This window comes from Nicotiana tabacum, chromosome 18 (assembly GCF_000715075.1).
Source record: "Nicotiana tabacum cultivar K326 chromosome 18, ASM71507v2, whole genome shotgun sequence".
In the NCBI taxonomy this organism is placed as follows: Eukaryota; Viridiplantae; Streptophyta; class Magnoliopsida; order Solanales; family Solanaceae; genus Nicotiana; species Nicotiana tabacum.
In genome coordinates, this window is record NC_134097.1 from 10399323 (window position 1) to 10424415 (window position 25093).

Genomic DNA, 25093 nt, shown 5'->3' on the forward strand with positions numbered 1-25093 from the left:
GAGTCTCACTTTCAATTTGAAGATGAGTTCGAAATTGTTCTATAGTTAATTTATCAGTAGAATGCAGAATTTTCTTTTTGAGGTTATTCTAGGAAGAAGGCAATTTCGAGAGAATCACACCTATTTGAAGTGCATCAGGAATTTTCACTTCAAGATCACTTAGTTTTGAAACAGATTTGTAACTCATGTATCTGATCCATTATAGGCTTTTGTATCTACCATCTTAAATTCGAAATACTGCAAAGATAAGAATTTATCGATACCTTGTTTCTCATTTTCATATGCAGCCTACAAACGCCGTCCAGATTTCCCTTGGAGATTTTAGATTGGAGTAAAAATAGTATAATCGATCAGTCAAAGTATTCAGAATATGACCTCGGCAAAGCAGTTCATCTTCTTCTTGTTTCTTCCTCTCTGCTTTGATCGCATCAGTATCCTCCGGGGTAGGTTTTGGTAGTGCAGCCAACAATGGATCAAGGACATAAAAGATTTTCAGCGCAGTGAGTAAGAAGATCATCTTGTCCTTCCAACGACTGAAGTTTGATCCATCAAAGCGATCCAATTTGATTAAGTCTTTCGGATTCTCAACAGTAGCCAATAATTTCTCCATTGCAGAAATAACTCGTGAAAATTGTTAGAAAAAAATAGGTAAGTAACAGAGGACTAAAAAAGCTTTGAGGCGTGAAAGATCACTATCTTTCAAGAATTATTGCCTGTATATACTTTAGGAATTATAAGCAATTCTCTATAAGGATACAACAAAGCTTGAAACATACGTGCAGATTGAATTCACTACTTCTGGATGTCTTCTGTATTTATAGATAAGAAAAGGAGACTTTTTCGGAAGAGTTGTCCGTTTTCACGAATAGCCACAACTTTTCTGTTAATTCAAAATTTAAATCTTAAATTCAAATTTTAAATAACAAAAAGTTGTTCCAAAATAAAATACGAAAATAAGATCAAAGCCAACTAAATGGCTTGTGGCCATCGATGTGGGACTCCCACATATTTACAAAACCTTCGATGTGGAACTCCCACATATTTACAAACTACTCTAACAGCTCCGAGATCCCCTTCAAGTTATTCTTTTAATATATGCACATATAAACATTTTATTTTGGATATTTGTATTGTTGGGGACCCTTACTTGGGTATCTCTCGCATAACTCCATTTGTTTAAGTTTGCCAGCATTTATTATTATTAAAAATAAACCCACGAGGTTCAATATCGGCTAAATGGTAGAACAAATCTTCAAATCATAATCCTTGTTTTGGCTGATATTTCATCTTTGTCCATTAGTTAAATGTGAAATTTGTAAACTTAGCATAAGGTGAGAAAAATGAGTTAGTACTCTAGTTTTTCCCTGTTGTGTCTTCAGGCTCGAAAATGGGCATATGCAACATAAAATTCTCCAATCTGCAGGAAATCCACATCGAAAGCTAACACAAACCAGAAAGGAGAGAACTGATATAAAATATGCAGGTCGTAAACGATTCAAAGCATACCTTTTTCGGCCTTTTGGCTAAGATCAAGTGTAGTATCTGTTCTTATCAGTTTAATATCTGATATGTGAGTCATTGACTCACATGATATTAACTCTATTTTTTAAGGGGAGAGTCCACTAAGGTAGCTTGCTATCTGGGCTTTCAAGCGTCGCCCATGCATTGCACTATTGCAAGGGCCTGGCGCACCCTGCCAAATCTACTACAGTTTTTTATGTGCCTTGATTTAACTTGCATTGTGTATTCACAAGCTGTCTGTTAAGGGAAATTAGTTTTTCTCTTTCGACCTTTTTATAATTTGATCTGAGCGTTAAATCGTTTTATGATATGAATAGCATAAATGAGGTTTTCTTCTCTTTTCTACAATTCTGTTGACTTGTTAAGTTTTCATTTTTGTTTATTTTTAAAATGCTGTCGTTGATTTGGTATTGTTCAAAATAAAATTGAAACATTTTGAAACTGAATATTGATTTTTCCTACAAATTGTGATACTCTTATTTTATGAAGGTATATAATTACAAGTTACTTGGTTTTACTATAATTTTGACAATGGACTTGGCAGAGTATTAAATTTTAAATGTCAACAACATTATCCTGCTATCGTGCTCTACAATTTAATTGTTTTGGGTGCAATCCAAAGTACTTATTTTAATCAAGATATATGGTAGGATGGATGAGATCTCTCCACCTTTAACCAGAGATTTCCGACTCAGGCCTTGAGAATGGAGAGATTCTAGTAGGGAATGATTTCCATGTAAATAAGCCCTACGCAACACAATTGTCCCCAGAGAAAGTGGTTGTTGTTGAATCGGCTGTGAAATACGTTCTTGCTCACAAATCTGTTGTTCTAGCACAGACCAAGCTATCTCCGAGAAAATAGGAGTTCCGAACGGGAGAAGAATAAGGCAGGTTGTCCTTTGACTAGTTTGTAGTTTTTTCTAGGGCTATTTATTCTAAATTTTCCTCCTCGCCTAGAATAGAAGGATAAGATAAAAGCCAGACTAAGCTGTGGATTAAATGAGCCAATGAGTTCCGACAGCCGAATGGTTAAACCAAAAAAGATCTTATTTTAATGCAAGCCGTTCTACCAGATTATTATCGAATTGGGTTCCTTTTGCAATTGCTTTCCACCACAATAAAGTAAAATCCGAAACCAAGCTCTCCAAATACCTAGCCTCAAAGTCTCAAATTTCATCTTAACCACACACAATCTAAGTGGAAAAATCAATGGGGAAACAAGATTATTGATAAAAAATGAGTACAAGAGACTTACCCCAAGAAATCCCTCGAAAATGCTCTGAAAAATCGCCAAGACCAGAGCTCAAAATGTTTAAAATGAAGCAAAATCGCGAACCCTTGTATTTAAGTATTCTGTCCAGCACTTCCGCTTCTGCGGAAACTTAGCCGCATCTGCGGCGTCGCAGAAGTGACAACTTATCCGCTTCTGCGGTTTCCCTCGCTCTTGCGGTCTCGCTTCTCCGGGCCTCCCAGCCGCTTCTGCGGTCTCAGCTTCCTCGCCAATTTTCGCTTCTGCGGTTCAAAGACCGCTTCTGCGGGTGCGCATCTGCGCAAATTCGTCCGCTTCTGCGGAAAGGCCTCCCAAGCACGCTTCCGCTTCTGCGATCACTCTTCCGCAAAAGCGACTCCGCTTCTATGGCCTTCACGTCGCATCTGCGACCACTGGCCATTACCCCCGGCCCCGCACCTGTGCCCAATTGCTCGCTTCTGCGGGCTCGCACATGCGGTCAATCTTGCGCATGTGAGATTACACCAGAACTGGTGCTTTTGGCCATTCTCACAAATCCAAATTTGATCCGTTAACCATCCGGAATCCACCCGAGGCCCCCGGAATATCAGCCAAACTTACCAACAAGGCTTAAAACATCATAAGGACTTAGTCGAGCCTTTAGATCACATCAAGCAACACTAAAAATATGAATTGCACATCGATTCAAGCCTAATGAACTTAATTTTTTAAGGAGAAGGTCCTTCGGGGTAGCTTGCTATCCGGATATTCGCGCGTGGCTTTGATGTTGCACTACGGCCAAAGCCTAGCGCACTCCACCAAATCTAGTCCAGATTTTTATGACCTTCTGACTTGTTAAGTTTTCATTTTTGTTTATATTTTTGTAGTTGATTTGGTATTGTTGAATATAAAATTGAAACGTTTTGAAACGGATATCATAATTCCTTCATCCTTTGAGAAGATTTCATGTTTTACAATTTATGGTTTAAATTGATTTTTCCTACAACTTATTTTGTGAATGCATATACTTACCAAGTTACTTGGTTTTAGTATAACTTTTACAATGGACTTGGAAGAAATTAAAGTTTAAATGGCAATAGCATTAATTATTTATACATCAATTAAATTTAACCAAGAGATGTGGTAGGATGGATGAGATCTCTCTACATTTAACCAGAGGTTTCCGATTCCAGCCTTGAGAATGGAAAAATTCCTGCTAGAGAATGGTTTCCTCTTAAATAAGCCCTAGGCAATATAATTATAGATTAATCGAGCCAATAAGTTCTGACTGCCAATCTTATTTTAATGCAAGCCCTTCTACCAGATTATTATCGAATTGGGTTCCTTTTGCAATTGCTTTCCACAATAATTATGTAAATCTTTAGAGAATGATTGGTAATTTTTCGATTTTTCAGCTTTTTACACTTATGGTTTTTATTCTCTGACAACAATGCGCGGGTTATTGTGTCTTTTTATACCCGTAATGTACTGTTGATCTATTGTAATGTTGATCAAGTCATCTAATCATTAGACATGTATTATGTTATTTTTTCAATATATTATATATTCATATTTAAATATTTCTTTGCTGATACTTGTATTATTGGATCCTACGTAGATTATTGCAAATTTTAGGTTCTTGCATTATTATCTCTCGCAAATCTCCATTTGTTTAAAATTTGCCGGTATTTACTAAGGAGGAAAAAACCGATGAGGTTCAATTTCGGGCAAATGGTAGAATAGTAAAAATTTACTTGCACCGGTAGCATTCTTACTATATCATTTATCAGGTGTCATGGTTAAAAGATACGTATTCTTATTTTAATTTTCATTTAATTTGTATTGTTACATGATGTAAATGTGGATACAATACTTACCATGGTAGAACAAACTTTCACATCACAACTCTTATTTTTTCCTGAAATTTCATCCTTGTCCATTAATTCAACGTGAAAGTTATAAAGTTTGAATATAAAGTGAGAAGAGTTCGTACTCACTTTTCCACCCTGTTGTGTCTTAACTCTTCAGGCAAGAAAAAGGCGCATATTTCAAACGTAAAATTCTCCAGGCTACAATAATATCACATCGAAAGCCAACAAAAAACAGAAGGGAGAGAACTAGAATAAAAGCGGCAGGCCGAGCGAAAAATAATTCATACCTTTCGCGGCCTTTTAGCTAAGATCAAGTGTAGTATTTGTCCTTCTTAGTTAAATATCTGATACGTGAGTCATCAACTCATACAATATTAATTCAGTTTTTTAAGGGGCAGTTAAGGTAGCTTGCTACTTGGGCTCTCATGCGTTGCACTGTTGCAAGGGTCTGACGCACCCCACCAAATCAACTTGAAATTTCTTAATAGGCCTTGCTTTATATTTCTTTATTAGTATGTATTTTTGTACTTTGATTATATAATATTATACAAAAAATCTTACAGACGCAAAGTAATATACTCTATCATGTAAGTGAAAAAAAGGACATTTATCTTCCTATCATGATCATGTGAAATACTTGGCAAAGACTCTTAATTTTAAACATTAGAGTAAACTAATTTATTATAATCCATTAGTTAACAAGTTGATTAACCGTATTTTGAAACAAAGACATTAAAAAAAGTTAGTGTAGACTAATTTTGATGTTACTAATGAAAATCATTTTGATCCCCCAAATTTACCTTAAAAATCAAACTCATCCTTCAACAATAGACATTTTGCTCCTCTTATCATATGCATTGTCTATTTTACCCTTAACATTTTCAATTTCTTCTCTACGCACATAAACTTTTTGTTATATTTAAATTGGTAAAACACTAAGCTAAATATCTTATTATTAATTTTATAACTAAAGCTCAATAAAATTTAACTAGAATAATTCTTTTATGAATTTGTAACAAAATTCATTGTTATTACTTTTTGTCGTTACTTTAATATTAAGTATAAATCTAAGTTTTACTTTCTCTTTTATTTTATATATATGTGCGCGCGCGGTGTGTGTATTTTTGAATTTTTATTTTTATTAATGAAATATATTTTAAGTTGTAATTTAAAGAACATTGAAGGTTTATATGTAATGTTTTAGGAATTTATTATAAAACCTAACTCTATTTTTAATATTATTGCGCTACCTTTTATTTGATTGAAATTACCAAATATTTTACTCTAATTGTAATGACACAGCCGGTCGTTTCGAGAGTTATAGCTAAGTTTTTCCCATTTCTGCTTCTTTTTATGTTCTTCAGCTATATTATGATATGTCGGGTTAGTTGGTTCGGGTCTGGAGTGGTTTCGGAGTGAATTGAGACACTTAGTCTCTTTATTAGAAGCTTAAATTGGAAAAGTCAACCGGATGTTGACTTATGTATAAACAATCTCGGATTTGAATTTTGATAGTTCTGTTAGCTCCGTTAGGTAATTTTGGACTTACGAGCGCATTCAGAATGTAATTTGGATGTACGTAGTGGAATTAGGCTTGAATTGGCAAAAATTAAAAATTTGGCGATTTTGATCGGTAGTGAAAAATTTGATATCGGGGTCGGAATGGATTTTCGGAAGTTGGAGTAGGTTCGTGGTATCATTTCTCACGTGTGTGTAAAATTTGAGGTAATTCGAACGTGATCTGATAGGTTTCGGCATCGTTTGCGGAATTTGGAAGTTTAGAAGTTCTTAGGCATGAATACGGGCGTAATTTGGTGTTTTGATGTTGATTTGAGTGATCCAAAGGTTCGACTAAGTTTGTATGAGGTTATAGGATATGTTGGTATGTTTGGTTGTTGTCCCGAGGGTCTCAGGGTGATTCCGGGTGGTTAACGGAAGGTTTGGAGTTGGAGAAGTGCAGTTGAAGCTGCTGCTACTGGTGCTTTACACACCTGCGAAGTGAGAACCGCAGGTGCGAGGCCGCAAGAGCGAAGAAAGAGCCGCAGGTGCGGCTAAGGGAGATTTGGGCTCAGACCGCATGTGCGATGGAAATCCCGCATCTGCGGTGGTCGCAGAAGCGATTTAGGGGGCGCAGATGCGCAGATAGATCGCAGGTACGGCTTGGGTCCCGCATCTACGATGACCGCAAATGCGGTCAAGCGATCGTAGGAGATGAGTCAGGCTTTTAATGAATTTTCACAGAAGCGGAGGCCGTTTCGCAGATGCGGTTCCGCAGGTGCGGTTTTAACTGGGCAGAAAACCCCATCTCGAGGTTTTGTCTTCCATTTTCAATTTTGGACTTGGGGAGCTCGGGAGAGAGGCAATTTGTCAAAGGTTTTCAAGGAAGACGTTGGGGTAAATTATTCTAACCCGTATTGGTCTAATTTTCGTGAATCTATGGCTTTGCTCATCATTTAATTAGGGATTGGAATTAGAAATTTAGGGATTTAGGGCTTGGGAATTGGAGAGTGAACTTTGGGGTTTTGGAGGGGCAATTGAGGTTGAATTTTGGTAAATTTGGTATAACTAGACTCGTGAGTGAATAGGCTTTCAGATTTTGTGACTTTTGTCAGATTTCGAGACGTGGGCCCGGGGAGGGGGGAGGTTTGAGTCGATTTCGGATTTTGGCTCTAATTTAGTAGTTTTCTTGTGGAATTGATCCCTTTAGCCTTTATTGATTGTGTTGTATTACTTTTGGCTAGATTCGGGACGTTTGGAGGCCGATTTGAGAGGCAAAGGCATCGCAAAGTAGGATTTTGCTCGGATTGAGGTAAGTAACAGTCTTAAATCTGGTTTTGAGGATATGAAATCCCGAGAATTTGTATGATGTGAATATTTGGAGGTGACGCACATGCTAGGCGATGGGCGTGTGAGCGTGCACCGTGAGGGATTGTGACTTGGTCTGTCCTGTGAGATTGTAAAGTCGAATAGCCATTGTTATTACTTGTTTTTCCTTGTCTTGAGCAATTGACTGCCTTTCATGTTAGAAGCCATGCTTAGGCCATATGATATCACTGTTGGGACCCGCAGCGGTCGAATAATTGTTGAATTGACTGCTAATTGTTGTCTTGTACTCAATCACAGTCTTATTTGTGTGTTATATCTCCATTCCATCTCATTTTTTGTTGATACATGGTGTATTCTGTGTTTGGGCTAATTACTATGATATTCTGTGAGCCCGAGAGGCTGGAGAGGTTAGTGACTGAGATAGGGCCTAAGTGCCGGGTTGAGAGCTATGTGAGATATATTGGATCGAGCTGCAAGCCGTAGCAATATTGGATCGAGTTGCACGACGCAACAAGCCTTCGAGCCATATATCGGATCGGGCCGCACGCCGCAATAATATATGGATCAGGATGCACGCCGCAACAGTATTGGGTCAGGCTGCACGCCACAGCAATATAGCGCTTGGGATGTAGGAGCCCCTCCGGAGTCTGTACACCCCCAATGAGCGCAGGTACCTTTGATTGTGGGTATTAAGACTGAGAGCCGAGTGATTGAGCTGTTGAGATAGATGAGTGACAGTAGCCATGTGAGGCTGTACTTACTCTTATTTGTTGTTGCACTTAGTTGCTAATTGTTGTTGTTGTGAAATTTTCTGGAGGGCTTATATTGTTGTACCTAAGCTCAAAATGTTTTGATTTAAAACACTAGATTGAAAGCATGCCTATTTTACTTGCTGGAATTACTGAAATGAACTGCATTTGTGTAGGTCGTCACTGCTTCTCAGTTCCTTATTTAATTCTATTACTTACTGAGTTGGAAGTACTCACGTTACTCCCTGTACCTTGTGTGAAGATCCAGGTATGACCGGACATGGGGGTCATTGAGTTTGTGCGCAGTTGATTTTCAGGAGATTTACGAGGTAGCTGCCGGCGTTCGCAGACCTTGTGCTCCTTCCTTATTATCTTTCTTTCTCTGTATTGATATCTAGATGCAGACTATTGTAGACACTGTCTTTTAGATTGAAAGTCTAGTTACTCATGACTTAGTGACACCCCGATGTCGGGCTATTTTTTTGCACTTATATTTTATTTGGGTTTTACCCCGTATTTATGAGATACTCCGGTTATTTTAAATGTCTTAATTCATTTCTGTTATATTTTGAAAGTGTTTTGGAAAGGTCGGCTTGCCTAGTACCATGATAGGCACTAGCGCTTGGGCTGTAGGAGCCCCTCCGGAGTCTGTACACCCCCAATGAGCGCAGGTACCTTTGATTGTGGGTATTGAGGCTGAGAGCCGAGTGATTGAGTTGTTGAGATAGATGAGTGATAGTAGCCCTGTGAGGTTGTACTTGCTCTTATTTGTTGTTGCACTTCGTTGCTAATTGTTGGTGTTGTGAAATTTTCTGGAGGGCTTATATTGTTGTACCTGAGCTCGAAATGTTTTGATTTAAAACACCGGATTGAAAGCATGCCTATTTTTCTTGCTAAAATTACTGAAATGAACTGCATTTGTATAGCTCGTCACTGCTTCTCAGTTCCATATTTAATTCGGTTACATACTGAGTTGGAAGTACTCACGTTACACCCTACACCTTGTGTGCAAATCAAGGTGTGACCGGACGTGAAGGTCATTGAGTTTGTGCGTAGTTGATTTTCCGGAGATTTACGAGGTAGCTGCCGGCGTTCGCAGACCTTGTGCTCCTTCCTTATTATCTTTCTTTCTCTGTATCGATATCTAGACTCAGACTATTGTAGACACTATCTTTTAGATTGAAAGTCTAGTTGCTCATGACTTAGTGACATCCCGATGTCGGGCTATTTTTTCCCACTTATGTTTTATTTGGGTTTTATCCCGTATTTATGAGATACTCCGATTATTTTAAATGTCTTAATTCATTTCTGTTAAATTTTGAAAGTGTTTTGGAAAGGTCGGCTTGCCTAGTACCACGATAGGCGCCATCACGACGGGTTAGGTTTTGGGTCGTGACACTAATATTTAAATTTTGCATATTTCCTTCATTAATCAATATCAGTAAATTATATATGATTGATTATCATTTTTTATTTTTTAAAATATATTTTCACTATAGGTAAATTCATAACATAGATTAAGAAAAATATCATGATATTAAAAAAGTAAAAAAAAAAATATCGACCACGTCTGATAAAATTGAGGATAAAATAAGCATTTTAAAAATACAATTAAATTTCAAGGAGCAGAATGTCTATTGTTCAATGTTGGAGGAGGAGTTTGATTTTTAAGATGAAGTTGGGAGATCAAAATGATTTTCACCCAATTTAAGTAGAATTCGTGGATGTCACGACCCAAAATCCGACCACAAGCATCGTGATGGCACTTAGTATCCAAGACTAGGTAAGTCGATTATAATTACACTTTGAGCCATTTTTGTTTTGAAATAGAAAACCGAATACACGTGTTGAAACTAAAAGCGGAAACAAATATAACAACCTCCCAAGACTGGTAATACTGGGTCACGAACTCTAACTGAATACATGCAATGATCTCAAGGATCGAATATACAATATTGTTCGAATAATAATTAATAGTACATTAAAATAGAAAGGCTCCAAGGGACTGTGACGACCAAGCAATTCTACCTTGAATCCTTACGATCAACACACTAACTCTGCTCGAGTCCAATATCTTTAGTACCCGATCTGCACAAAAATGTGCAGAAGTATAGTATGAGTACACCACGGTCGGTACCCAGTAAGTATCAAGACTAACCTCGGTGGAGTAGTGACGAGGTACAATGTCACGACCCAAAATCCTAACATGTCGTGATGGCGCCTATCTCAATACTAGGCAAGTCGATAATCTCAATAAATCATAATAATCTCTTTTGAAAATATAATATTTGAATTTCATAGAAAACCTCAAAACCCGGTGTCACTGAGTACATGAGTATCTAATATGAATACAAAATCTGACTGATAAAACATTGTCTAAAATATAGAACAGTACAATAACTGAAAGAAAGAGAGTCAAAGTCAGCGGACTCCAAGCAGCTACCTTGATAGTCTCCAACTGATAGCACTCTGAGATCTAACATTCGCCATGTCCGCAAGCACCTGGATCTGCACACGAGATGCAGAGTGTAGTATGAGTACAACCAACTCAATAAGTAACAAGACTAACCTCCGGGATGAAAGTAGTGACAAGCTCCGTAGGTACAATTCAGTACATAAATAATGGTACAGAAATAAAGGCATGCTTTCAAATTCAACAGTTAAACTCTGTACAAGCAAAAATAGATCAATACTGCATGATATGGGGAATATGACATCTCAGTGGTAAGACCTTATGTACTACTAGTCACAAATCATTCGGTCACTCGGTATTGTTTATGGCCAATCCATCCGAGGGATATTCCATCTCGTATATATATACACATCGAGTGAAAGTCAATCACTCAGTACCGCATAAGGCCAATCCAGCCTTGGAAAATTCATTCCCAAATGTAAATGATACGGACAAGATCCATATCCAGGAAAATTCATCACAATATAAATAAGTAAGGCAAGTCCATGCCCTGGGAAGTCCATCCCGAATATATAATCATCTACGCTCACTAGGGGTGTGTACAGACTCCGGAGGGGCTCCTTCAGCCCAAGCGTGATATAAAGCCGATATGGCATGCTGCAGGCGGACAACCCCGATCCATATAATGATAAAGCTTATAAGGGATGCTATAGGCGGGCAGCCCTATTCCATATAATAATAAAGCCTGTAAGGCCTGCTGCAGGCGGGCAGCCCCGATCCATATAATAATAAAACCTATAAGGCCTGCTGCAGGCAGGCAACCCCGATCCATATAATAACAATATATATAAAGCCAATATGGCCTGCTGCGGCGCACAACTCGATCCCCTTAATATCCTCAAAATGGATGAATATGACTGAGTGTGAAATATATATTTTTAAAATAATTAATTTAACAGCAACACGACCCCATGGGTCCCAAAATATCAGCATGTAACCTAAACATGATCCTTAATAAGAGCCTCAGCTCAATTTCTCTAACATGTGGAGGATACACGGATAATAACATGATTCTTTAATTTTTACCACTCCACAAAATTTATTTGAGTCACAATTTCTATGGTGCACGTCCACACACTCGTCAACTATCGTGTGCGTTACCTCCAAATAATTTATATAACACCAAATTCGGGGATTCATACCCTCAGAACCAAATTTAGAAGTGTTACTTATCTCAATCCAAGAAAATTCTTTATTCCAATAAACCTTTTCCTCGTGATTCGGCCTCCGAACGCCTCGAATCTTAGTCAAAATAATTTGATATAATGAACACGAGGTATAGGAATCAATTCCATATGAAAATGCTAAATTTCACAATAAAAATCCGAAATTAATTCAAAAATTGACAGTGGGGCCCACATATCAGAACCCGACAAAAGTTACAAAATATGAACGCTCATTCAAACACAAGTCCAACCATACAAAGAATACTAAATTCCGACTCTGATTCGGCCTTCAAACCCTCAAATCAAATTTTGGAAAATTTCTATTCTAATCCCCCAAATCACAAAATAGGTGCTGGAAATAGTGCTAGATTCATGAATAATGTACCAAATCAAGTTAAGATTATTTACCCCAGTCCAATTTGTGAAGTTTGCCTCTACAAATCGCCCAAACCGAGCTCCCAAACTCTATTTTTGTCAAAAATGGCAAAAAAAAAACCCCCGTTTATAGAGCCTCTGCTGTTTTCGAGCGCCACAGATAGCGTGGGGCACAATTTCTAGAATTCCAAAACTTTTCAGCGCTAGGGCTAGCGCCTCACGCTACCCTGGGCGCTCGCGGAAACGGGAAATCTTTCATGACACGGAAATTGGCATAACTCTCTCATACGATGTCTGAATTCGACGAATCTTTTTGCTATGGCTCTGAAATTTCAATACAGATCCAATGCTTCAATCAAAACTGAATTTGGATATCATTTGCATAATATAATACCACTTATTCTTGAAGAAATGACGTTGGAACTATCAAATTTCATCTTCTAAATTCGATGCCGAAACCTATCAAATCAAGTTCGATTGACTTCAATTTTTGCACACAAGTCATAAATGACATAACAGGCCTATTCCAATTTCCAGAATCTGATTTTGACCCCGATATAAAAAATCCAACTCCCCGGTCAAACTTCCAAAGTTAAATTTTTATTTTAGCCATTTCAAGCCTAATTTAACTACATATTTTCAAATAATTTTCCGGACACGCTCCTAAGTCCAAAATCACCATACAGAGCTATTGGAATCATCAAAATTCTATTCCGGGGTCGTTTACACATAAGTTAACATCCGGTCAACCTTTTCAACTTTAGTTTTCATCTTGGAGACTAAGTATTTCAATTCATTTCAAAACCTCGCCCAACCCGAACTAATTACCCCGTCAAGTCATATAGCAACTGTAAAGCATCAATTGAGCAGTAAATGGGGGAACAGGGCTGTAATACTCAAAACAAGCGGTCGGGTCATTACATACAGTCAAGACACTCACTAGTCAAATAACCTGTATAATATAGCAGTATACAATAGTACTAAAAAATAACTAGCAGTAATAGCAACAAAAATCAACCAGTGATATAAAAAGCAAGGCAACAAGAACACCATAATTATTACTCAAACGAATAAGGAACACAAGTACAACCAATTAAACAGGTCCTTCAAATATAAATCTTTCACATATAATTCTTTCGAATAAATACCTTCCTAATATATTTCTTTCAAATAAATATCTTTCAGATATAAAAATTCTTTCAAATAAATATCTTTTAAATATAAAATTCTTTCAAATAAATATCTTTCGAATATACTTCTTTCAAATAAATATCACTTTGTGACACCTCATTTCATAAACATAAAATACGGGTCTCAGCCCACTTTCATATTTTTGTAATACGCGTCTCAGCCCACTTTCATATTTTCGTAACAAAGGTATCAGCCCACTTTCATATTTTTGTAACACGGGTCTCAGCCCACTTTCATATTTTTGTAACACGGGTCTCAGCCCACTTTCATATTTTCATAGCACCTCGTACCCATATTTCTATCAAAACCGCACGGACAACTCACGTGCCAATAATAAAAATCATCATATTTTTATCGGCACCTCGTGCCCACATTTCATATCGGTTGCGGCATGCAACCCGATCCCATATAACATAATCTGCCCTACAATAGTCCAGGCTCACAATTTCAACATAGATCACACTATTATCAAGTTTACCGAAATAACAAGACAAGTTGCACAAGGTATAAAAATAAACACAAGGAAAATCACAACACCACATGAAAATTACCAACGCAATAACCCTATATCATCACATAAAAATTACCAACACAATAACCCCACATCATCACATATCATCCCTGACAATAGCCACCTTTATCTCTCCTATAGCTACCTTTATCACTCCTATAATAGCCTCTCTTGTCCCTCTGCCCTGATAATAACAATAGCCACCCTTATCGCTCCTATAGACACCCTTATCGCAACTATAGCCACCTTTATCGCTCCTATAATAACCTCCCTTATCGCTCTGTTTAATAGCCTCCCTTATCGCTCCGCCCAGACAATATCCCAACACACATAACAATAGTGAAATTCCACCCTTATGCCCGCATAATGTCAACAGTGGAATGCCCCCCTTATAAGCCGCATAACAGTAACCCAGATCACACAACAATTCACACAGGATATTATCACAACAGCACATCATCATCAACTCGTATTTACAAATTGTCTGTACGCCACAACCACTCCAAAGGTACAATAAAGTCAATTAATTTACACAACAGATAGTCCACGGCTCAACACAATGTATATAAAATCTCAAAACCAACCACAAGGATGGGAAAATAACTCATCACAGGACAACGCCTTCTTTAATCCAACTTTTTGATAAATATATAAACGACTCAATTTAAATAAATTTAATTAATTATTTGCATATGAAAAATCCATAATGTGATTATTTCCAAGAAATATCAAATCAACAAACACACGGAATTTACATAAAAATTCAGGTGGTAGTCACACCAAATTATCATATAAAATACAAATTCGACAAACAAGGAATGAGGCATGACAAATCATGGATTTACTAAGTTCCAGCAATTTTCCAATTTAATACATAAGGGCATCTACGAATTTCAACCGATATAATTTGCACATATAAACTAAGTATGTACTCGTCACCTCGCGTATATGGTTTTCAATTACACAATTTTCGCATAAGACTCAATGCCTAAGAGGTAATTATCCCGCTCAAGGTTAGGCAAGATACTTACCTCAAGCAACTCAATCCACCGGTAAGCCATTTTCCGCGATTATCCAACTCCGAATGGCTCGAATCCAGATGAATATTTCCTTGAAAATCCTTCGGCAAAATTGCTACAAACCGAGATTTCTTTATTCAGCTCTTTGGTGATATTAAACCCTCCAACTACTCTTACAACTTCGATCTACATCAACATAATTCGATTGGACTAATATTAGTAAAATTTTCTGATTTTAGGTCATTTAGGCATTTTATCAAATACTAGTAGGCATGAATCTCTACATCTCTTAGTCATAGAATTAGTTCATCCAACTACTACCATTTACCAATAATTTATCCCACCATCATTATTAAATAATTCATAACTTCCAATATCACATACATGACAATCCATCCACACCCAACCAACAAAATTCCATCAAATAATCACCTTTCAATCTCTACAATGGTTATGTATTTAAATTGGGAACTTATGGCTTCCAATCACCATACCATAAGTTCCAATACTTAATTCATACTCATATTCCCACAATATATCCATACATGTAAGTCTAAGAGTGTATGATTACCTCTTGGAAGAAATCTTGCAAAACCCTCATTTGAGTTCTTGAAGATATTTCTTGAAGATCTAAGTATTTTATGTGTAGATTTCATCAATACTAGTATAGAAATTATGGAATTTCACACCAAGATAATGGGGATTGCTTACCTTGAAGAAGAGAGGAGTTGGTGGTCTTGAGAGAGAGTTGAGAAGATCTCCGAAATTTGTCCAAATAAAATGGGGAAAATGAGCCTCGAATTGGCTTAAAAAGAGCTGGAGCTGATCCGTGCCCGGTCTGGCAAAGTGAACCTCACTTCGTTGTCTACTGCATGCAAGAGAAGATAGGATCCGCGCCCGGTCTGCCGAAGTGACCCTCACTTCGTTGTGCGCCAAAATAACTGGGTGATCTAACTTTGGTAATTTGATCATAACTTTTAGTAGGAATGTCCAAATGACGAACAACTTAATGTGTTAGAAACTAGACTCAAAGGACTACACTCTAGGTGCAACATTCATGGAAAGTATCTTCACATTATGAGAGTTATACCTGTTCAAAGGTAGGTGTTGTGCAAATTAAGACACCTTTTCCACTTAATATTTTCAACTTTCGCCAATTAGTGCCGAAACCTTCTAGACCTGTCCAAATGCAAATCCGGGAATACGCCCAAGTCCAAAATCATCATACGGGCCTAACGGAACTATCAAAATTCCGATCCGAGGTCGAATACTAAAAAGTCAAATTTGGTCATCTCTTTCAACTTAAGGCTTCCAACATGAAATTTATTCTTACGAACTAATCCCGAAATACTTAAAAATCAAAACCGACGATTCACACACATCATAATACATCATATGAAGCTATTCAAGACATCAAATAGTTGGAAGGAGAGCAAATGTTCAAAACGAAAAATCGGGTCGTTACATCCTTCCCCACTTAAACATGCATTCGTCCTCGAACGTGCCAAGAATCTTTTTGAGGACATTCAATTACTTAGTGTATTATTACACACTTACTCGCGGGTGATTCTACGTCACTGCAAATTTAACATGGATACGACAACGCCATCTCTTTTGAAGATTATTTCTCTCATCCATACTTATAATAAATCAAATTTCTTATACTCCAAGCATTTCCAAAAGGCCTAATTAGTTTTCACATCAATACACGCTATTAGTCTCAACCGGTTATAGCAACTTGTGCCTACACTTGCACGGCACAACCACATAACGTAATACATCATACATAGGCCCATTATAATAACTCTGGTCACAATAGCTACCTATAATCAATTACGGCACCGACAATTATCTTCATCTCAGTTTAAGCCTTGCTTGAAACCTTCACAATACTAACAACAATTTGAGGAACATGAAAATATCGTAATTAATCACCTGAATCGTTGAGTCACATTTAACGTCACCTGGGCACTCACCCCGTAGGCTAAACCACAATAATTACAACAAGAATATGGCTATCATGCACAGATAAACACACAAAAATAAAAGAATTATCAAATAAGCCTAACAGGCATAACTCCCTATTTGTACTATAATGCAATTCAATTTCACAAGGGAGAATTTAACACATGAATTTAACCACAAGGATCTCACCTTGATATAACTTCCACTGCGACACGTTGCCCGATTTAAACATATCAATTCAGATTAAAATGCGAGGATCCCATCCTCAGCTCTAAATCACAAGTATTATGAACATCGTGCCAACTGGATTTTTTTTTCTATTTCTTTTTCCTTCTTTTAAATAAATCTCGACTAACAATTTCACAATACATAATGAACCCCCATACCATTAGGGCAATCAAATTCACAAAGTCTAATCAAACTATCCCGAATATACATCAAAACCCACTGTAGTGAGTAATAGAAAGTCACTTTTGGACTCATATCCCTCAATAGTGTACAAAACAAAATGATAGACACGGGCTAACACCATCAAATCTCCTAATAGGGATAAACACGTGAGTGGTGTACAAATCACAAACTCGCCCTATATGGAGCATGATGGGAGGTCTAACCTCAATAATCAGAATTGAATCAAAATAAGAATAGGGCTCCTCTATTATTATCTAAATCATACCAGTAATGACACCATATGGTGTAGCAGCCTTAGCCATACCATAGCAAATTTATCAATGGGTCGGGCCTCCCCCTCTAGGGCGCCCTCTACTCGCCTGTCCTCCACCCCTAACTGGTTGTGTTTGTGGCATAGTAACTGGGACGGGGACTGTAGCCTGAGTTTCCTGATAAAATTCATCTCTACCAAGTCTGGGGCAATCTCTCATGATATGCCTAGTATCACCACACTCATAACAACCCTTCTAAGGTCGCGACTGCTCGTACTGAGTTTGTGCCGAATAACTAGAATAACCACTGTAAAAACCTCGTACCGGTGGTGCACTAAAAGTATTAACTGGAGCACTACGAGTACTCCGAATTGTGGACTGGGCTGACCGACTGCCCGAGTCTCCGCCATGATGAGTCATAACTACAGAGTAGAATCCACTGAATCCTCCAGAGCTCCAAGACCTTTTGACCTCCTTAGACTCATTTTCCTCACTTCGAACACGTTCTAACATCCGGGCAATCTCTACTACTTGCTGAAATGGAATGTCAGTCTGCAACTCTCGAGCCATACATATTTTAAAATCATAATTGAGCCCTTCAATGAATCTGCAGACTCAGTCTCTAACTGTAAGATCCAAGATAGGTGCATAGCGGTCTAACTCACTGAACCTGATAACATATTCTGACACCATCATGGTGCCCTGATGTAACCGTTCAAACTTTGTGTGCTACACATCCCGGAGAGCCTAGGAAACAAACTCTTTCAAAAACATCTCCGAAAATTGAGCCGAAGTTGGTGGCATTGCACTAATTGGTCTACCTTCTTCATAAACTTGCCACCACTGATACGCTGCTCCTGACAGCGAAAATGTAGTAAAGGAAACTCCACTCACTTCCACAATACCCATGGTGCGGAGAATACGGTGACACTTTTATAGAAATCTCTGGGCATCCTCGATAGTTGTACCACTGAAGGTAGGTGGACTATACCTCTTAAATCACTCAAGTATCTTTTGTTCTTCTTCTGATACCTCTGGCCTGACCTCAGGCTGAATCGGAATAACAGGTTATACCGGCACCACACCCAGAACCTCATCAATGTGAGCCTTTTGCTATGGAGTACGGGCGGTAGGACTCTGAACTAGTCCCCCAATCTGTGAAATATTTGGTGAAACGGAGATCAATTCTGCCTGAGTCAATGTACCAAACATGTTCAGGAACTGTGCTAAAGTCTACTGATGTCCGGGGGGTGACAACAGGTGCTTGGTGACTCCTGAACTGCTGCTCTGACATGTGCTTTAGCTGCGGCATGTGCCCTTCCTCGGCCTCTACCTCGGCCCCGTCCTCTTGTGGCCCTAGCAGAATGCGCGGGTGTCTGCTTAGCTGACCCGGTAGCACGTGTTCTCACCATTTTGAGAGAATAGAGATACAAAGGCTCAAACTCCAAAATCATCAAATTCCACACGACAGGAATGAAAGAAGTGGAAATTTCCTAACAATTTTGTAGCCTCTCGAAGATAAGTACAGACGTCTCCGTACCGATCTACAAGACTCTACTAAACTCGTTCATGACTCGTAGAACCTATGAACCAAGAGCTCTGATACCAACTTGTCACGGCCCAAAATCCCACCACATGTGTCGTGATGGCACTTAGTCTCTAAGACTAGGTAAGCCGATTACAATTACACTTCAAGCCATTTTTTTGAAATAGAAAATCGAATACACGTGTCAAAACCAAAAGCGGAAACAAATGTAACAACCTCCCAAGACTGGTAATACTAAGTCACGCACGCTAACTAAATACATGCAATGATCTCAAGGATAGAATATACAATATTGTTCGAATAATAATTAATAGTACAATAAAATGGAAAGACACCAAGGGACTGCGACGACCAAGCATCTCACGCCCCGAGCCTAGGGGGCGAGACCGGCACCTGGTGCCTCACCTATCCTTGCGTACCAACTTGTGACTAAGGGACTCTAAACATATGATATCATACTTTGACCATGGGACACATTGCAAGACAACTGCGAATGCTGACTAAATATCAATATAAAGCTGGGCCGACAAGGCCGTCATAATTATTGCAGCTGACAAACCAACCAAATATACATACAAGGCCCGCAAGCCCAAAGTACTACACTAACTGGCAGGATATGTCTACAAGCCTCTACTGATGGATATACTGTGATCAGAACAGCTTCCCGACCTACTCATAACATATATAAATATATACACAAGACGTACATAAACCTCTAGACTAGGCAACTCCGAAAGGCATGGAGCTTACCGATCAAGCTGAACTCGGGCAACGCTTAATGAGGAGGTCTACTTGCCTGTCTGTCTGAACCTTCACGCGAGAAATACAGCACCCCCAGAAAAGGGACGTCAGTACGAAATAATGTACCGAGTATGTAAGGTAATATATTGAAAGCTGAAACTGAACTGATAATATAATAACTGGAAGTAACTGGGAGTCAAAGATAATCTGAAGATATGCTCACCTATTGATACTGACTCAACTCTCTCAATATAGTAAGTAAAATAGTTGCCCGGCCCTATAAGACTGGGTATATACATATATAATTGCTCTGCCGTAGTAGGCTCGCTCATAGGCACTCGGCCATACTAGGCTCTGTATCTCGGCCAACTGGGCTCGCTCATAGGTGCTCGGCCACAGTAGGCTCGGTATATAACTTACCATCTGATCAGAGGTTGCCCAATAGGGGCCTGCCCATCGATTATAGCTCTATGGTAATGAAAATACTGTAATACTGTATATATAGACTCTCTGCTCTCTTGACTGGAAGGAGGAAATACTCAATTGAATATTGTACTTACAAGACTAGGAAAAATATACGTAAATTCCGGAACATGAATTTTTTCTTTATACCTCGTTATCAAACTTGTGTAATTACGAGATCATGCAAAATGAAGGAAGAGCTTAGCCTTAACATACCTGGAATAGGGAAAAATCTGTATGTTGTTCTTGGGAAAGATTGTACCGTGCTCTCTTAGAATTGCAAATCCCGTTGCTATTACGCAGTGTAACTTTGTATGAAAATTTATCCAAAATCCGTCACTTTCCTTAGTTTTAATTCACGTTTTTTTGTGAATTAGACTTGAAGATTGTGAATTGATCATTCTTGTATGAAATTGCACTATACTCTTTCTTTGTGAAATGATCATATTCTTGTATGAAATTAGTTGAATTTAAGAAGTCTTACCTTAGTGGGTGTGGGGCTCACTAGGTGATGACTTAGCAAAGAACCCCTCTAAAATTTGCCACCTTTTTTGTGTGAGTTAATACTCATCATCAAGGCCCCTTTGGGCAGCCACGTTAAGGGGGGTTATACTTATCCAAATGTTGTTATTAATTAGCTAATCTCCCATAAAAAATTATTAATTACCCAATTATCCACATAATTAAGAATTATCTCAAATTACTTAAATTATTACTCACTTTTAACACGCCTTATATACCTTACTATCATGGCCATGTGGTACCTTGTATGGTACTAGTCCATAAATATCGGGTATTTTAGCTCGGGCCGTATTTTATCCCAAAATGTCAAACTTCGACGAAATTCATTTTCTTCGAATTTCTTACCCTCTCACCTTCACGAATTTACTTATCACTTATTTGAAATAGCATAATACTTATAATCCCAAATTAATCTCATCCCCGAACTTACTTCGATTTACTTACGACGAAACTTTAACGTACGAAAATACGGGATGTAACATCTTATTTCCGAGCATATATCAATTTGCTTATGGTGTACTTTCACGTACGAAAGCATGGGGTGTATCATCATTCCCCCTTTGGAACATTCGCCCTCGAATGTTTATTGATGCACTTATCATTCTCATAACCCATAGCTCTTGCGAATACTTTAATATTCTCCTTTCCATTTAGACAACTATTCTTTGAATAAATTCAAAGGCTAGGGCATTCCCCCCTTTAAGCCTCTTTCTCACACCAGGACTTGTAGTCGGAATCCTTCTAATCTGTTCTTTGAATAAATTTAAAGGCCAGGGTATTCCCTCCTTTAGTCCTCTTTCTCATATCACGACTTTCCTCCATCTCTTAGCCAATCTCTAGGCCTCACTTCGTGAACATATACAAAATTATGTCAAGTTGTCCCTCTGGGGGTCATTAGCTTTACTACATCTAAGTAGGTCATACTATACCATAACTCTTACTTCGATTTATTGTTATTGAGGTCTGCGACCAAACTCCAGGTTACTCTTGTTGCTTATCCTATATGCATAAAGCTAAGTCTTTTAATGCTTCTTCATTACTGTTCATCTTAAGAATGATGGTCTAATCTCATCTCGTACTTTGTATCTTTTATCCATCTATTGTTGACTCACCTTAATACCGATAACTTGACCTCTTATGTAACACTGCCGCTAGGGCTCGCGTCTCATCGGGGAACATCTGAAATGATTAGACTGATCTATCTGGGGCGATACCATGCTTCCATAACCGTATTTCATAGCATCCCAATGTGATTCATCTTATGTGGGTTATTCTAATCCTGTACAACTCATGAAATCCTCTTCAAGTCATTACTCGATCGAAGGCCCAAACGTTATCCTTTATTTATCACAATTACACTCTCTTTCCACTACCATGGCAGCATTTCATTTTTTCTAAATGCTACTAGTATTAGACTCCTTTTAGTTTATTTAGGAAATACTAAACTTTCTATAACTTAGATAAACCATCAGCTCTCTTGTTTCCATGGGCTTAATCCCGAGAACTTATCCATTCTCGTCACCTTCTCACTCGCCCTTTCTCGTCCTTACTCATGTCATAAAACTTTGTCGCTTTACTATACTTTAGCTTGCGACCTATACATATCTATTTATACTATTCGCAGCCTTCCTTCAACTTGCTTGCACCATAGATTTTCTTTTGTTATTTTGGAACATCAAGCGAAATATCAGATCGTCTCTAATTTCTTCTTTACTCTCTTAACCAGACCTCTCAGTAACTAGCAACCATGGGCTGGAAGGTATGCCATTGACGACGCCGCTATTATTCATGGATACTGAATCCCAACGTTTCTAACCTTCTATCTGAAGTATGGACTATACACAACCTTCCGCATGTGAATATCTCGTACGTTGTTCACCTTTACCTTACTTACCTTAAAATCTTGCGTTACATCTTCTATCTCTTTCATGACCTCTCTTCCATATAGGTATAATTTATATCCACGACTTAAAGCTCTATTATAATACTTGCACCTCTGGTGCATACACAATCCAGTGGGAGCTTTATACTGACTTCTTATGAGACTGGTACTCTTCTAACTGGTTTTATCGTAGAGCCGTTATAGAATATGGCTATTGTACTATCTCTCTTGTACCTTTGATATTATGAGTGATTCTGCAATGTTCTCAATCACGATGTTGATAATTTTCTGGGTCCAATAATCAAATTCCTGATTTACTTAATTGATGTAACTCTTTAGTTTCCTCTTCCCTCTGATCAACCTTTATATAGGCTTAAGCTATTGCAGCTCATGGTATTAGTTATTACTTTTAGCCTTTTATGGCACTATGGAATATCCATGATACAATACTTTAGCAATTCAATCCTTTGTTTATGACCCGGGCTCAATTCTTCCTTTTAACTTATACCGGAACCTTCTACGGCTGTATGATTGTCAATATATATGCTGTATGTATAAAACTCCGAACTCTTAAGTGCATTCATAACGTAACCAACTCTGGATCATTGATCGAATAATTCCTTTCTTTCCATCTTAGCTTTCATTAAACGTAAGCTATTACTTTTGCTGGCCTTTCTGCCCCTTGTTGCGTCCATACTTAGCTTATCTTAGTGCCCACACATATTGGAATTCCATACAACTCATATGATCTTGAATATCACTTCTAATTTTTCTCCCCGTTCACTAGCCACGATAGGTGCCACTTTCTTATGGAGTCAATGTTGTTTTGAGAATGTTGTTGTAAGACCATTTCCCCTTTAGGTCACTGAGTTTAGGTTGAAGCCTTATTCCTTATTTTCCTTAGCTAGTATTCCATTGTCGTACTTAGGGAGGACCCTCTGACTCTTGTAAAGCTGTGAGCTTATTATATTGTATACTCAACGGACCTCCTGATGTCCTTCCTTGCCTATACTTATCTGTAGTTACTTACCTCCACGACCTTGTGCTTGTGAGATTGCTTCTGAACTGATATTTTGACTGTCTTATCAGTGGCACTCTCTTTTATTTCTGTAACACTTATACGGTACCTTTTTAACTTCCCTATATGAATATATCTCAAGTATTATAATGTCATCATAACTGCGAGGCTGAATTCCCCATGTTGGGGTTCACTCTAATTATCTTGCACGGTCTATTGATTTGTCTGTATCCTCTTATCTAGCCATAACTAGGACCTTCCTGAATCAACTACTAACCACTCGTTGGCTCACTCTCATATCAATATTCCGTGCAATCTTTCTGGGGTTATTTCCTTTATCTTAACTTACCTCTCGCACTGGCTCCTTATTTATCAATAACATCCCAGGCAAGAACCCTTACTTCCTTTCCTTGATGTCGTATTTGCATGATGATATGGAATCGTAACATGTCTGTAGGATTTGAATAAGTGCAATCTCGTCCCTTTTTCATTTTATCGCATTCTTCCTTTACCATTCCATAATTACTAGAACCACTTAATTCTGACTTAATGCCACCTCACTCCACATTCCCCTCTTTAGGGAAGTGCTAATATTTAGCGCTACGGCGATCTACCTATAGATGTTTTACCTCTTTATCTTTGGCTTCTTTTCACATAATCGATGACCCTTACTTGCCTTGCGGAAACCCTTCTGTACCAAGGATAACGAAATTCCTTATTCACGAGGGTGACACCTTGTGTAACTAGCACATATAGTCCCTTAAGCTTAACTTTGCTCCCATTTCTTGCTTTAGGGAAGCGTCCTCCTGAATGACCTTTAAGGGTTATTCTTCTGTTTTCCATTCTATTATCGTCAGAACGCAATTTCTGAAATTCTCATGATGATGACTATTATCAAATCACTCAGTCCTTAATTCATGTTTAGTTTGTCTTGTTCACCAGCCCATACTGATTTCTATTATTCTGGGGTCTAACTTTCCCTTCCGGTAGTTACGTTGGAGTCACGAGCTTTTTTTTTTAAATGAGGATATGATTTTATGGCTTATATTCTTTTGTTGTCTCAAGGCCGGTCACTTCTCATCTTTCCCTTCCCTTAACTATCGACTCTATAATACTGTTTCTTTCTCTCTCTTTTCCTACCGTTGTCATCAATGTATCACATCTTACTCATAATGCTTCATTAACTCTCTCCTTATTTCCTTGCTAACATTTTTGTCTATCACTTTATTCTGAAAACTTCAACAAGATATTCTTTTGCTTTTAGCTCCCCTTTCTCTATTTACTGGCTCTTCGGATTGCATAACATTCTCGCTCTACTAGGGACGGGAGCCACACTTAGGTAATATTTATCCCTTCAAGGCTTCT

The 25093-nt window shown here is 38.2% G+C and overlaps 1 non-coding gene and 1 pseudogene across 1 annotated transcript; both read left to right on the forward strand.

The window, feature by feature from the left end:
• The first annotated feature begins 1502 nt into the window (after positions 1-1502).
• LOC142173052 (U2 spliceosomal RNA) lies at positions 1503-1697 on the forward strand. The gene has a single exon (XR_012702486.1). It is a non-coding gene; the product is annotated as a U2 spliceosomal RNA (small nuclear RNA).
• A 3206-nt stretch (positions 1698-4903) lies between these two features.
• Positions 4904-5082, forward strand: LOC142173067 (U2 spliceosomal RNA; annotated as a pseudogene).
• Positions 5083-25093: the final 20011 nt, after the last annotated feature.